Source organism: Pteropus alecto, unplaced genomic scaffold (genome assembly GCF_000325575.1).
Source record: "Pteropus alecto unplaced genomic scaffold, ASM32557v1 scaffold270, whole genome shotgun sequence".
In the NCBI taxonomy this organism is placed as follows: Eukaryota; Metazoa; Chordata; class Mammalia; order Chiroptera; family Pteropodidae; genus Pteropus; species Pteropus alecto.
Window position 1 is genome coordinate 199295 of NW_006430735.1, and position 15768 is coordinate 215062.

The window sequence follows — 15768 nt, forward strand, 5'->3', positions numbered from 1 at the left end:
ACAGTGAATAGAATAAGCAAAAGACTATACCCAGTTATTATATTAGTTTCTCTTTCATAAGGGTTTAATGTTATATCTTGATAATTTTATGCTTTCAGTCTAATCTTGCAGGTTAGGCTTTTCTGACCATCCAAACTATGAAAACCTGCCCTCCCTGGAAAATCCAAAAGAGCCGGTCAGTTCACACAAAGACAACAAGGGTCACTCTGTTTGAAAAACTTTGGCTCTCTTTCAGCAGAATTACCATTCTCCTGAGAATACAGAGTATTCTTACTCACTGGTTAAAATTAACTTGTTTAGCAGACAGCCTGCATCCCATTGTATAAAAACTGTTCTTAAAAAGTAGCAAACATTGTCCTAAATCTCCTTACCTCAGTCCCCACTACCATCTCCTACTTTTTATCACTGACTTATTAGTATCTTTATTCTTACATACAGATTTTATATCTTGTCACTACTCTTGTTTCTAATAATTGAAGTTAAAAACAGGAGTAACTACATTGTCCTATGAAGGCTGATAAAGTTAATTTAGGTGACTTTAAACATACAAACGAAGAACAAAAACAGTAACTATCTCAGATCATCAATGAGATGTAGTATTTTTCTTATAAAATGTTTGTAGATACTTTTCATTTGCCATTAGTGAGACAGATATTTTACTATTAAACTTTAAAAACTACTTTTTGACATCTTCTCAAATGTCATTTAATTTATAAATAACAAAGCATCATTTTCACATGTATATAACATTTAAAAATAATTTTAAAATAAAATTTTAATGTTATTCATTAATAGTGTTGAAGGAGAACTTTTGAGTCATAGACTGATCAAACAAAATGTTCCCTTTTTTATCCCAGCTTGATTGATATATAATTGACACATAACATTGTATAAGTTTAAGATATACGATGGATTCATTCGATACATTTATAAACTGCAAAACAATTACTACCAAAGTATTAGCTACTTTGTCCTTCCTATCACAAAGTTACCATTTCTTTCTTTCTTTTTTTTTTTTTTTTAAGTGAGAACGTTTGATATCTACTGTGTTGATAACATTCAAATATATGATATGGTATTAGGTATAATCAACATGTTGTACATTAGGTCCCCAACACTGTTAATCTTATAGCTGGAAGTGTGTACACTTTGAGCAACATCTCCCATTTGCTTCGTTCCCCAACCCTGGCAACCACTCTGTTCCTTGTTTCTCTGAATTTGTCTTTTCTAGATTCCACATATATGTGTTATCATTAGTATTTGTCTTTCTCAGTCTGACTTATTTGTCTCAGCATGCCCTCGAGGTCCATCCATGTTGTCACAAGTGACAGACTTTCCTTCTTCCCTGTAGCTGAATTGTATTCCTATATATCACATCTTCTTTATCCATTCATCCATTGATGGACACATAGGCTGCTTTTGTATTTTGGCTATTGTGAATAAAGCTACAATAAAAATGGGAGTGCCGATATCTTTTCAATATCCTGTTTTAATTTCCTTTGAATATATACCTAGAAGTGAAGTGAAATTGTTGGATCATATGGTAGTTCTATTTTTAATTTTTGAGGAACTTCAATATCATTTCCCAAGCATAATGTATCCCTTGCATTTATATAATGACATTTTTATGCCCTTCTGTAATTTTATAGATTCAGAACAGCAATATAATGATAATAAGAATGTTTAACATTTTTCAGTCCCAGTTTCAGAGATAAGTAAAAGGCCTTCAGGAGTTTGATACAGAGCAAGAGCATATCCTACACAGAATTGAAGAAATATTCAAGTAAAAGATTTTCTGAAGATGGCATGCTATGTAGTGGTGGTGGAAGTGGTTGTGGGATTCATTGGGTGAAGGAAGAGAAGAGAATAGAAATGAATCTACTATTCAGGAAAACAGAGAAGAGAAATTGGAGAGACTGTAAAATTCTGAGATAGTGAATAATAACAAATACTAAGCAAAGAGAATGATAAAAATAATACTTCCAAAACTTTACTGAACCTCTCCTTTGTATGTTTTAAGTATATGGCTTATGCAGAAAGCAAGTAAAACAACTTATTAATCTAGTGATTTCATTTATACTCAGTGAAAATTTCTGTTAAGATATGTGCTAATTCTAGATGATTTGTCATAATGTTGAGAATTTCCTCTCCTAACAATAAATGGATTATTGTGCCTTAGCTTGCCAACAGAAGCTATATAACTACAATGACTTTAGACCAGATTGGTCTATATATTTATGTTAACAATACCAACATGAATTTGAACTTGGCACCTGTAATTTTAAACTACTGGCTTTATTTTATCCTCACAGTCACCTTTGATATTGTAACAGGGCCATCTGAACAGCCATACTGTTTGCAGTCTCAGTCTCCAAGATTGCCAATCAGGTCACCCAGAATTAGCACAACGAGAAAGGCAGGTTGGTCAGTCTGCATTAGAAATTACAAAGGCAAGCTGTCTTAAATTGGAGGAAAGGAGGTAGTGTCTGCTCTGATGTCTACCACAAAATACATCACAGAATTAGAGTTGGTTCAAAGGAAATCAGGGCTGATAGGTTAATGTTTGTTTCTCCTGGGTATGTGTACGTGTGAGTTTATGTGGTGTGTTTGTGTTTGTGTACTCCAATGTTTTTTGTACCTCCATGAAAATAGGCCTTACTAACTTGATTTGTGATCCGCTGTTTGTTTATTTGTAAATCTAAACGCTAACTCATTTATTCTGTTTACCTTTCTGCTGCAGGCAGGCTTTAATTGACTTAACAGCATGCTAGCATCTCAGAGACTATGAAATCTAATCATATTTTGACCCATCCTTAAATTGCTTCATATCTATACTTTAGACTTTTCATCTATGAAAAAGTGTTTGATGATGCCATAACACTCCCATGAGGATTTGTTTGAGGAATAAATATTAAAAATGATTGTGGGACACAATACAAATTGTTATGAAAAAGTTAATTATTTTCAAAATTTCTTTTTTACATCAACTTACAGAGGGAAAAAAAGTATAACATTCCCTATTTATAGACCTTTATAAGAAATTTAATATTGGATTAAGCCTTATAATTTTCTATATACTTGTGTATAGTACTTCTCCTAAGCCATTAATATAGTTGGTAAACATCGTATAATATTGAAAGATATTTCTATTAGACGAACTTTCAATTATTCATGCTAATGGAAGAACATTAATGCATATCTTACAAAATGACAGACTGTCAGAAAGATCTCAGGAAGGATGAAGAGCTAGAAAACCCAGAGGCCCTGATCTGTATAAATTTGCTGCAGTGTCTTTGTCAACTTTGGATAATAATTATGTTAGAGGCCATGTAATCAAGGAGAACCCAGCTCAACTGTGGAATTAAGAGGAGTGGGGAACTGGGAGGAGGTGACCCCCAGCCCTCCAAGGCACTCCAGTTCACTCTGGATACTTCACTCATTGGAAGAAAGTACATCTGTCAGGGTATAATAGCAGTAGAAGTAGAGGTAGAAGTAATAGTAGTAGCATTAACCACAGTAATAGTAAGAGAATATACCAGTAACAGTAGCAGTAGAAGTAGTAGTGGTAGCAATAGCAGTAATAGGACTAGTGCAAATAATATCAGTGGCAGCAGATGCAATAGCTAATATTTAATTGACAATTTACTGTGTGTCAGGCACTCATCAGGTTTTAACTCGTTTGATTCTCACAATAGTCCTTATAACATCAGTTATTCCCATTTTATGGGATATCGTCTATGAAAACATTATTCATCAAAATCAGCACAGGGCCAGAAGGCAAGTTGGTATGCACTGCTAAAAGTTTAGAGTACTGGTTGGCCATGTGAACGGAGCTGAATAGAGCAACGCTGCCTTTCAGGCAGCAGACATCTTCAGGTGACTCTGAGAACCTGCTGGCACGGACAGTTTCTGATGTTGAAGAGCAGAACATATGGAAAGCTCTACAAGCCTCTGTGTCTGAGGTCTCATAACCTAGGATAGAAATGTAATCTAAAATGAAGGTGTAGAATATATTTACCCTAAAGGTGAAAAGTATAAGAAATAATTTAATCACATTAAAAAATTTTATATTGTAAACAGGAACAAAGGGAAAAACTCTCATAGTGGTAAGGACTTTTTATGAACAGAAACAGATTCCTGAAGGAAGAAATGGAATCTTTTTCTCCTGGAGACATTATATGTCTGGACTAATAGTATCAGTATAGAACAATATAAGTAAAACCTGGAGAAAGAAGGGATAAACTGCTAGAGTCCCTTTCAGACCTATGATTTTATAAAGTAATACTGAAAGTTTTCATATCATACAGGGAGAAAGAAGAGAGCCATGTGCCCAAATAATTAGGTCATCAGTTTCCTTCAGCATTCCACCTTTCCAACCTTGGAGGCTATGGTTAAAAAAAGAATAGGAAGGCCAAAAAGCTTTGGAAATAAATATGCTTTAGTCTCATTGTGAACTGATATGGTAGATAATGCTTGAATAGTATAATTTAATTAATTTGAAATGTGGTACTCAAAAATTTAAACAAATACACCTCTTGGTAACATTGTTAAGGGTATAACAAAATAGAGAGATTTTCTACTTAAAACTAATAAAATTAGTTTTTACTTGTCTTTATGCAAGTTAATAATCTCATACTTTCGTATTTGGAAAATACTCTAATTTTAATTCAGAATCCTATTTTTTAAGTGCCACCGTGTTTCTTTTACACATGAGATGATTTACAGTCTTTGGTTCTATGTTCTTCAGAAGAAAAATGATTTAGATATAGCACCAGAAGTCAGCATGAGCAGAAGACAAATGATGGTTTTGTTTAGTTTAGGAAAAATTTCCCTAGCCTCCTAATTTTGGAAAATATTAAGAGAAAATATGAAATAAATATATCAAATACATATTAATGCTCATCCAATATGTTTAATATTTTGTATTAGATACTCAATAATAATTGGTGGTATGTTAATGAGGATATTAACTAGAATTTCTCCAAGGAAACCTTTTAAAGTAAATGATCATAAATCTCATGCATATATACTCCTCATCATATAACAATAATAAATGGTTTATCTAAATTTAACATTTTCTTTTCTTGTCTTTCTTTCTTTTTTTACACATACAGCACCTGGTCATCCTAAGTGGTCTCTCATCCAAGTACTAACCAGGCCCGACCCTGCTTAGCTTCCAAGACCAGATGGGATCGGGCACATTCAGGGTGTCACAGCTGTAGACTAAATTTAACATTTTCACATGCTCAGATTTGCCTGGATTATACGAATCTGTGCATAAAGTTAGGAAATATACTTGCCAATCCAGTAGGCCTGGTTCTAAATCAAAATTTTAATACTTGCTAGCATGTGAACTTGGATAGATTAATAACATGCCTAAGTTTCCATTTCTTCATTGATAAAATATGTATAATGACAGTATTTACCTCAGTGTTCTTGTCAAATTAAATTAATTAGTAAATTAACTACTTGGCACAGTGATTGATGTTTAACATGTCAGTGAAGATTATATTTTATAATTATTATAATTTAAAGTATATCTGATGACATCATATATTTTAGGTTAAGTATCACAGATTGGATAGTTATAGAAAAGGTATATTTGTATAGTAGTTCTTTCTGGTGTTAAATTTCTGTATAAGTTTGCTGATGAAGCAGGATGCAAAGTAGTTTCTCCATCTTCTCTATGCACGTTTGCACATCATTTCAGTCTTGCAGATCTGGAGTATTGTGCTGTAGCCTACAACATGCCTAGGCTCAACAGTCAAACATAACTGATTTCTGGTTCCTGCTCTGGCACTTAATAACTGGACACAGCATAAGTCACCTGTCTCATCTCTGACCTTCAGTTGAAAGGATTGATATTTAACTAGTAAGTTATTTGGAATTATAGATAAAACAATATCAAGTATCTCTACAGTTGACATAGAGCAGGCTTAATACTGAATAGATAATGTGCCCACAGCTTCTCCTTATTGCAACATGTATTTGATCATTGTAGTCTTCCTTTTCATTACAATCTCTAAATATTGAAGAAACACACAAAAAAATAACTACAAAATAGAATGTGCAATATTTTTGACTGAAATTTTGCACTCACTGAATGGAGGAAAATAGAATAGTACATAATTATCTTTACTTAGGCCTAGAATGGCCATATGCTATGATATTATTTACCAAATATTATTTAGTTCCATTCAGCAAATGTGATGCCTACTATGTGCAAAACATCATGACCAATACTAATGGGGGGAATAAATGTAAATAAGCTCAGAGCATGTTCAGAAAACTGGAGTGTATATCATGCTCTTGCACACGCATATATATGTGTGTTTGTTTATTTCTAATAAATGAGCTAAGAGTCAGAGTGTAGTGGGAAATAAAGTCCAAAAATGTAAGTTGTAATTAAATTGAAGAAAAATTTGAAATCTAGGCTAAGAGGTTGGAGCTTATTGTGATAAAACATCAAAGGCTTTTTTGACCAGGGGAATGAAAAGACCCAATATGTATCTGAAAAAAGTTAAGTGTGATGCTAGCATTTAAGATATATTTGCAGAGAGAGAGTTTGCAAGAAGGGAAAGCATTCAAGAATCTATGGGGAAGGTAAGAGCCAGAAGCAAGCTTAATCTGATCCATAGCAATGAGTATATAGTTGACTCAAGAGATATATTAGAACACCAACAAGATCCATGCTAGCTTAGATAGTTTTGGCTACCCTGTAAAGCACTGTTCTGCATGCACTGTCAGGTTAATAGACTGGAAATGTTGCAAAGTCCTCTTTAGAAAGCATGTTGGAATAGTTGATGGATGCACATTTTTTCATGCTTACTTTCTGAAAGACTCTGGGCAAGTGCCTGAACTTGCTCTTTCTCGGTAAACATGAATTGCTTGTTTTCATCATTTTGGTCTTAGAGATTTAAGGATTAATTACTTGAGATAAAGTTCCTTAGAGAGAAGAACTATGGAACATACAATTTTCCTAAAACAAATAAATCTTATAGATGTGTCTAGGTCTTTGATTTAGAAGTAAATTGTAAAAATGCAGAAATTGCGTAAAGTGTAAGATTAGCAGAGATTACCAAATAATAAACCCTCCAGGACCAGCTTTTACATAGGAAGTCATAGGAAATGAAAATTTCTGTCTACTGACAACAGTTTACAGATATACCCTTAAGGTAGCCCCACAACCACATTATTGCCAGCCATGAAAACAATTATTGGTTCTCTTCTGGAAACCATATAAATGAGTATGTGGAATCAACGTGGCCATATGGAAATTGGTTTTATTTTTATGTGTAATCTTTTAGTTATTCCTAATAGAATTTTGTTGTATCTTTCCTACCATGATTTTTGTCTTTATGCCCTCATTTCCTTTTAAATCATCCCTATAAATTTATGTCGAATGCTGTATGTTCCTTATATGGCTTTTCTTTGATGCAACCATAAAGGAACATCAGTAGACTTCACAGAGAATGTTCATTTTGTAGGTTTTACTGCCATTCTGTGGGTTGTATAGTTAAAGTATAGTCATGATAACTCAGATATTTTGGGGTCTAAAGTAAATATAGGTTTTATTTTATTTTGGGTGTATTCTCCTGTTGATATTCTTCATTGCATGTTTATAAAACAACCATGCACTCTCCTGCACTAACTGCTTGCCAACAGACAAGGCAGATATGCTCAGTAATGTTCTTTGGGGATAATCTTTCACCTCTCCTGCTTGCTTCCGAAGTCAGCCCATTCCATTCATTTTTACCTGGCTCCTGATTCTTTACTACATTTGTCATTCCCAACTAGACCTTGCATTCTCTCTTTCAAGGGTGTAGTATAGACTCTTCTTGCTAATCGTTTGTATTGAAGAATAAATTTATTAGAAGTCCCTTAGGACCTTAGACCATGAAGTGTAGATTTCGTCAATGCCTTGAGCTCTTTTCTCCAGATGTACCATTTAATTTTTTTTAATGTTTCTTTCCTTATATCCTATTCAGTCAGCATTAGCACATAACAACTGTGAAAGTTACTAAACTTTTCAGTTCAGTTCTTAATTTTTCCACTTATATTGAGATTATAAGAATAATTACTTCAGAGAAGGAGCTGTGAGAAATGAGATAATATATACAAAGTACTAAACACAGTTTTTGCAACACAGATGAGTTCAACAATTGGTTATCATCATTATTATTATTGATAATAATAACAATATTATTTTTATGAAATTACTTCACAGTCCTTCTCCTTCTGTCTTCCCAATCTTGAGAAGTGACACCACCATCCAATCAATTTTTAGACCAGTGTCTTTATCCTTGACATATCTCCATTTGTCATATCCCACAGTCAATTAATTATTTATTCTATTTCCTTAATATCGGTTGCATCTCGACATATTTTCTCCATTTTTATACATCGCCGTCCTCTTAGTTCAAGCCACCATTATTTCTTCCTTGAGCTACTGCAGTAGCTTCTTAACTCATTTCCCCACATATCTCTTTCAGACCGTATAATTTATTCTCATATTATAGATTTTTTTAAAAATTCAAATCTGATCATGTTACTCTTGCTTAAAATTTTTCAATAGCATCTCATTAACCTCTCATTGAAGATCAAAAATCCTTGTATGAGCTATAAGAAAAGCCCAGCACCATACATTCTTTGCCTAATTTATCTCTTCTGTACTCAAGCTTCAGCTTTACTAAACTTCCTGTATTTCCCCAAAAGTCTCCCTGACCCACTGCATCCCAAGGCCTTTAGACACACTGTTTCCTCTGCCTCTAAGGCTTCTGTTTCATATGGCTAACTCTCACCTTTCTTCTAGTGACTCTTCTCAGAAGTTTTTCTGATTTCTTTCTCACTCCCCACTCACCTCTTGCTGACCTACTTTTAAATCCTCTAGAATTTTTACACTCCATTCACTGTGTCGCATTTACTTATTCCAGGTCTAATGTTCTTCAAATGATTCTTAAGTTCTTTGAGGACAGTGATAGTTACATTTTTCAACATTTTGGCCCAAATACTCAGCATAGAAGAGTAATAGATATTTAGTAAATAATTGTTGAATGAACAAATGAACTATAGTGAGAAAATAATAAACTCTTTTTAATCATTCTAACCTGAGCTCAAATCCCACCTTGACCACTTGCTGATTCTGTTACCTTGAACATAATTGTTTAGTATCAGGTTTTGTTTTTAAATCAGGAAATTGGGAGATAATTATACTCTTCTCATGATGGTTATGAAAGTTAAATAAGGTAACATATGTAAAGCACTAAATACAGTACATTTTCTATAAATATCACTTCTTCTTTTTCTCATTAGAGTTTTTCTTTTGAAGTAGTAGCGGTGATTATGATTAGTGTGAACCATTTATGCTTTTATTTTGTATTCTTCTTAGACATATGGAATAAAATTTATCCCCTCTTTTTGTCAATATTCTTTGAATGATTGATGATGAGCCATTTTAGTGTCTCTGAGAATGGAGGAATTATTACCTCCCCCCACCCTTTTTTTCCAGGAATGGGTATTATATTCTTTTCTATAACTTGAGAGGAGAGGTGTGACCTAGTGGTTAAAAGTACCAGAAAAAAAATTGTACTTTTGCTGATTCATTTGAGGGATCTGATTATGTGGTGCATTGGTGCTGACTCACTCTGTGAAGAAATGTGTTTTATTCTCATTTCCTCCTATGATGTATAGCTATGCTCATTCTTTCTTACAGATGTCTTTAAATTCATCAAGTATAAACTTTAGTTCAAATCTTGTGCATTTTGAAAATGTCTCTTACTTGATTTTTAAAGGTGAAACAGAATAAAAGGGTTGAAGAAGTGGCTGTTTTGGTTTTAAGAATATTAAAATGTAATCTTCACTAGCTGTCTCATTTAAAATTAGATTTCTGTTTCTGACAGGGAGCACTGTGAGTTGGCTAGCTTTAGAGTAAGAATTTAAATGTTCCAAAAGCTTTGAAGTTAATTCTCCATTAAGAAACAGCTGAAAGGTTGAGTAGGACACTATTTCTCCTTGAATCTGCAGTCAAGCAGATGTGCTTCTTTCAGTCTGTACTACCATGAGATTAAAAAAAAAAAAATTGACAGTTCTGATTCACTTCATATAATAAACTTTTTTTCTAAAACCATGGATTGTGATGGTTGAGGGATTGGATTGTTTTTCTTCTGTGTTTTATTGTTTGTTTCTTTGGTTTGCTTTGGTTTTGCTACTAAGTTAATCTGATGCATTAAGATTCATTTGCCTCAGAATTTGGAGGGTTTTTTTTTTTAATTAATTTTATTTGTTATTTTTCAATTACAGTTGACATTCAGTATTATTTGATATTAGTTTCATGTGTACAGCACAATGGTTAGACATTTATATAATTTATGAAAGGATTCCCTCCTATTAGTCTAGCACCCACCTGGAACTACACATACTTATCACAATATTATTGACTATATTCTCTATACTGTACTTTATATCCCTGTGACTATTACATAACTTCCAATTTGCAGCATGAGAAGACTGTGACAAAAATAACAATGAAACCTATCATATTATAAAAAATATATTTAGGACAAAAGCTAGTGTTTGATATGTTAGGTATTCAATTTCATCTTTAGTTTCTTGAATCTCATAAATATTCACTGTAGAAAAAAAATGCTACTTGTCACAGATGGAATTTTTCCTGAGTTCTATTTTTTTATACCAAACCCTAAAACATTTCCTTGCATTTCTTATGTATTATTATTCACCTACTCTTTTGTTCCTATCATTTTTTTGCCTTCTTATAAATAAACCTTATCAACTTCCATTTCTGTATTTCCTTGAATAGATGGTTCATTCTGCTTTTTTTGAAATCATTTCTCTTTTCCTGCAAATTCCAGTGCATCTGTAGGATCCCCAATTTTTATAGTTCTCTAAAAGAGGGTTCTATAAGATAAAAATGTATTAATCTCTATATATACAAAATAGCAATTTTCTACACATTTTTCTCAAAAATGTAAAAAAAAAAGTTGTGTTATAGTTTGAATTTTCATATACTTTCATAAAGGCCATAATGAAACCATAGACATTGAAGTTAGGGGAGAATTCTGCAAAGTGTCTAAGTTTAATAAGTGTCTTGTTCTGAGTCACATTCAGATTGATGCCCCATTTTTTCATTGCTGATTTGAGAAAATGTGTCAAACAATTAAGTTTGGACTATATAAGACATACCTAATAAAAATGAAAACCAAAAACAGGGGTCAGGGAAACACTAATGGTTAAAGAGTGCTAATGGGAAAACAAGGTAATAAGTCAAGAGAGAGTTACTTTGCCTTGAGAATTGGTAAAAGTGATCCCTCAAACTCCATCACAGAGTACTCAATAACTCTGCAATGTTTCCAAGGTCATTTCGACAGGGAGAGTCCAGAAGTAAAGAAGGAACATGAATATAAAGTGCCAAATGTTGTTAGGCTTTTAAGTAGATGGTAATAAAATTTCCTATAGGGAATGTTTTAAAAATGTAGCATACTAGAAATTATAAGTGATCCCAAAGGAGTCTTATTTTTCTAGTAGAAGTAGTTGCTACTAATTGAGAGTTAATAGTACATTGTTAAAATAAATAGGTGGTTATGAAAAAATAAATTTCCTTGGAGAATAAGGCATGCAAGTTGATATAGTATCACATAAGTTCACATTGTGAAGAAAGTCACATAGTGAAGATAGAATTTAATTTTCTTCCCCAAAATGAACATTTGTTGCAAGACTGCTATATGCCTGGCATAGCTATAGGCTCACTGTTCTAACCATCTGAATATGGAAGATAAATGGGGAAGAGAAAGTGATAAAGCCTTTTTATGTGTATAAGCACAAATATAAACACTTTGGAATTTTTGAAGAATCAAAAATACTATTTTATATTTTAAAATCAGAAAGATTAGAAAATATTAATACTTTAAAAAATTCCCTAAAAGGTAAGTACTGCAAATGTATCACAGATGGTTGACTTATCTAACTTCTTGGAAAGAATTACTGTTGGATGTTCTCCTTCCTCTCTTGCTCTCTTTTCTTTTTCATCTTACCTTCATTTTTCCCCTTTGACTAATTATTTTCTCATCTCTTATGAAAATGGATTTCAATTGCTTACAAAATTAAAACATATATTGAGGATATTTTAAATATAAGGTAAAAGAGAAATCAGAAATTATTTGAAAGGAAAATTATATTATTATACCAGGTTTATTAGTCAACTCAGTCCTCCACAACAAACTACCATAGACTGGTAGCATAAGCAGCAGAAATTTATTTTCCCACAGTACTGGAGGCTAGGAAGTTTATGATCAAGGTGACAGCCAGTTTGGTTATTGGTGAAAGCTGTCTTCTTCCTTGCAGATGGCTGCCTTCTCATTGTATCCTCACATTTTAGGAGCAGAGAGAGAGTCAGAGAAAGAACTCTATGGTTGTGATATCACTTCTTATAAGGACACTAATCCTATTGGATCAGGGCCCCATCTTTACAAATTCATTTAACTTTAATTAAATGGATAGGAGGCCCTATCTCCAAATGCAGCAATATTAGGACACAAGGTTCCATAACCTTGTCCAATCCATGGCATTTAAAGTGTAGCTCCAAAGAAGTCCTCTAGTTGAAAAAATTTCTGGGAGATTTTTGTTAATTTCTGAGTCAAAAACTTGAGGTTAGAAAAATTTAACTCCACTTCTAGGGCCTCAGTTTTGAACAATTTTGACTGCTCCAGGGCAGCAATACTTTAAAACAACGAGCCACTCCAACCCTGTTTCTAGGGGTACTGGTAATGCACTCAGGCAGAAAATTTGTTGATTTTCCTCTTTTTACCTGAATCAATGCACTTTTTGAAAACTGATTATTGAATTAATGCTCCTGAATATTTGCTTTACCTAGGAAATGTTTTATAGCGTTTGGCAAAATGTATGCTTTTCAGGACCACAAGTGATTAATGGAGAAAATAGTGCCTTTCTTCCTTTATGGAGATCATAACAATAATTTAATGTGTGCAACATGCTGAGTGTTATCATTATGGGACAGTATTGGATTTCTTTGGTGTGTTATAAAGCAGAGTATTAAACAGTGATAAGATAGAACAGCTTTCCAAACAACTGGTGTTTTAGTCACTGATAAATATGAAATTATGCCAGATAAACTTGTTTTTTTCTCTAGCCACTTCCTTAAGAGTCAATGGAATACAAAGCATTCAAGTACGAGAAACATTAATGGACAGAAAGAACAAGTGTAGTCATTACTCTAGGGAATAATGGAGTTCAACAACTTTTCAGAAATTATTAGACTCATAACTAACAGCTGTACCAGTTCTGTTTGAAAATATAGTTGCCATCCCATTTTACAGCATAGGATATAGGTAAGTCATATAGTTTTACTGTAAACTTTATTGTAAGTTTCTACTGGTAACAATGAAAGTAACAACTGGCCACTAGTGCATTTTTTAAAAAGCTAGATGAAATAGAAATTTTGTACAAGATCTTTGTTCCTTTAATACAGGTGGTAAATAAAAAGGTCTTTAGATAACAACTTTATTGCAATAGTTTACTACAAACATATTATACTATCCTTAGTTCTTTATGATAACATCCTTGGTTCTTTGCTAACCCACTCCCCCCCCACCAACGCACATACACTATTCAATAAAAATACATGATGCACATTTTTCAGAGCCTATGGAAAAAATATTGTGACAAGTAACTGTTAGTATTGTCTATGGAGTCTCATTTGTGTATGGATTCCTTCAGTGGCGAATAAACAGGGGCAATAATGTAATAAAGACATTAGGCTCAATTAGGTACCCTAGGATTTCAGTATTGAATAATAATTTTTTTAACTGCAGGTAATATTTAATCACATTTTATTGGGCATGTTTTTTATATCTGTTCTTTCAGAAAACAACAACATATAATTAGGTATTCTTAAATTCTGTATGATGTGCTTCTATCTAATTCTCAGCCAGGACTATGTTTGTTTCTCTAATGACAAAGATTTGTATTAGTTCAGTATTAGCCAAAATACTTTAGTTGGTAACACAGTATTTTCACACATTTAACTAGAAAATTATATACACATGACATTTTATTCTATAAATCATGCTGTTCTAATTCTATAACACAAAGAAAAAAAAAATCCCTTAGTATTTTAAAGTCCAAAGCAATCACTGCTTTAATAAACCTTGAGCCTATAGTTAAGAGTTCACGTATTTTTCCTGGAGGGAAAAATAGAGCTTGTATCGGTCTAATTATATAGTCAGTAACACTGATTCATTGAGACTATTTTATCTTGAGTCAAATAAATTGCCTTTAATTTGAATAGTTTGCGACAAATACAACTAGTATTATTTTTTTTTAGAGATTCACTTTTATTAAAATTTCAGATTACTCATTCATTCACTAACATTTTGGTGCATATACCAGGTACACTATTCTAGATACATTTTTTTAGTAATTAAGAGAGCTGGCTCAGAAGCCACAAACTATTTACTAGGAAGTTGCATTAGCTTTCCATGCCACAACTTCTCCATGAATGAGAAGTGGTATCTTAGCTACTTCATGGAATTATTTTCAGTATCAAAGGCATAGATTCATGTAAATGGTATAGAGTGAGGCCTGAGCTATAGTATGCTCTCAATAAATTATGTATATTATTAGCTATTATTATCTCATTTAATACTCAGAAAAAAGCCTGTTGGGTAGTTATTCCCATTTTATAAGGAGCCAAACTATACTAAATTACACATCTATTCAAGCATCAGAATTCAGATTAACACTTAGAATTTTTTTAATGCAAAAATCATGTTCTCTTTATTATATTGAAGGTGAGAGAGTATTTCAGAGCAAATGCATATTGGGACAAGAATGAGAATTTGTATGGTACTATATTGAAGTATTAACATCGCTTGATTTTAGAGTTATGGATAAATAATATTAAATAGTTGTGAGGCCAGTGTAGAGAATATTTTTAAAGAGAGACATAATTTGGGTTATGGTCAGTATTCGAAGGCATTGATAACATTTGGGTATATAGAAAGGTGAAAGGGAAAAAAAGGCAAATTTCTCTGGGAAAGGACAAGATTAGTGAGAGAAATGAATATGACTTTTCCAGGAATTTAATGTGAATTGCAGCTAGAGTATAATGGCATCAGACTGTAAAACCATGTTCAGAATGACATAGACATTTCAAAGAAACAAATGCTTCGTCGACTGACTATGCTGAACGATGAGTAAAGAGTGACTTACTTTCTAATTTGGGAGACTGGCTTCTGTTACCTATGATGAACAAGTCAAAATGGAGCACCTCCTATGTGTCTGCCATTGTGTTAAATGCCATGGAGTAAGTGGTAGAACTAGAAGTACATGGTCTTTACTCTTAATTTCACTATACTGCCCCCAACCTGTGGGTGGCAGCATGTTCAGCTATTTTGAGTCTTATTCTGGAGATGAGTGAAGGAGGCTCAAAGATGCCTCAAGTTATCTTAACAATAAATAGAGGCATCAGTGCTAAAATTCAGAAACTTTACAATCTTGTTCTTTGTTTCATGATTGTTAGATATTTATGCAGTTCTTTTAGTGCTAATCTCTCTGAAAAATATTACTTATATGTTTGGTGACACATTGGTTCTGTTTGCCTGGGTGTGTGTGTGGTATCTAGCTAGGCTTGAGCAGGGCAGAGAAGCGAGCATTCCCTCCTTTTTCAGAGTGAACCCTCTCAATCTGTAAGAGGAGAAGCCTCCATTAGAAAAATCCTGTGCTTTTAGTGCCCCT

At 33.1% G+C, this 15768-nt stretch overlaps 1 protein-coding gene and 1 pseudogene across 2 annotated transcripts in view; one reads left to right on the forward strand and one right to left on the reverse strand.

The window, feature by feature from the left end:
• Positions 1 to 15768, forward strand: part of ALCAM (activated leukocyte cell adhesion molecule) — a 180783-nt gene that overhangs the window by 27351 nt on the left and 137664 nt on the right. The window lies entirely within an intron of this gene.
• On the reverse strand, positions 5106 to 5224 carry LOC112485221 (annotated as a pseudogene).